The sequence below is a fragment of the Physeter macrocephalus genome, chromosome 4, assembly GCF_002837175.3.
Source record: "Physeter macrocephalus isolate SW-GA chromosome 4, ASM283717v5, whole genome shotgun sequence".
NCBI lineage: Eukaryota > Metazoa > Chordata > Mammalia > Artiodactyla > Physeteridae > Physeter > Physeter macrocephalus.
In genome coordinates, this window is record NC_041217.1 from 11,828,105 (window position 1) to 11,829,050 (window position 946).

Consider the following 946-nt stretch of genomic DNA (forward strand, 5'->3'; position numbering starts at 1 on the left):
GATTTCCTCTTTGATTTCTTCAGTGATCTCTTGGTTATTTAGTAACGTATTGTTTAGCCTCCATGTGTTTGTGTTTTTAATGTTTTTTTTCCCCTGTGATTGATTTCTAATCTCATAGCTTTTTGGTCAGAAAAGATGCTTGTTATGATTTCAATTTTCTTAAATTTACTTAGGTTTGATTGCACCCCAGTTGTGATTTATCCTGGAGAATGTTCCATGTGCACTTGAGAATAAAGTGTAATCTGCTGTTTTTGGATGGAATGTCCTATAAATATCAATTAAATCTATCTGGTCTATTGTGTCATTTAAAGCTTCTGTTTCCTTATTAACTTTGTTTAGATGATCTGTCCATTGGTGTAAGTGTGGTGTTAAAGTCCCCTACTATTTTTGTGTTACTGTCGATTTCCTCTTTTATATCTGGTAACAGTTGCCTTATGTATTGAGGTGCTCCTATGTTGGGTGCATATATATTTATAATTGTTATATCTTCTTCTTGGATTGATTCCTTGATCATTATGTAGTGTCCTCCCTTGTCTCTTGTAACATTCTTTATTTTAAAGTCTATTTTATCTGATACAAGTATTGCTCCTCCAGCTTTCTTTTGATTTCCTTTTGCATAGAATATCTTTTCCCATCCCTGCACTTTCAGTCTGCATGTGTCCCTAGGTGTGAAGTGGGTCTCTTGTAGACAGCACATATCTGGGTCTTGTTTTGGGATCCGTTCAGAGAGTCTGTGTCTTTTGGTTGGAGCATTTAATCCATTTGTGTTTAAGGTAATTATCGATATGCATGTTCCTATGACAATTTTCCATTCTCTTAATTGTTTTGGGTTTGTTTTTGCCGGTCCTTTTCTTCCCTTGTGTTTCCCACTTAGAGAAGTTCCTTTACCATTTGTTGTAGAGCTTAGTTTAGTGGTACTGAATTCTCTTAGCTTTTGCTTGTCTGT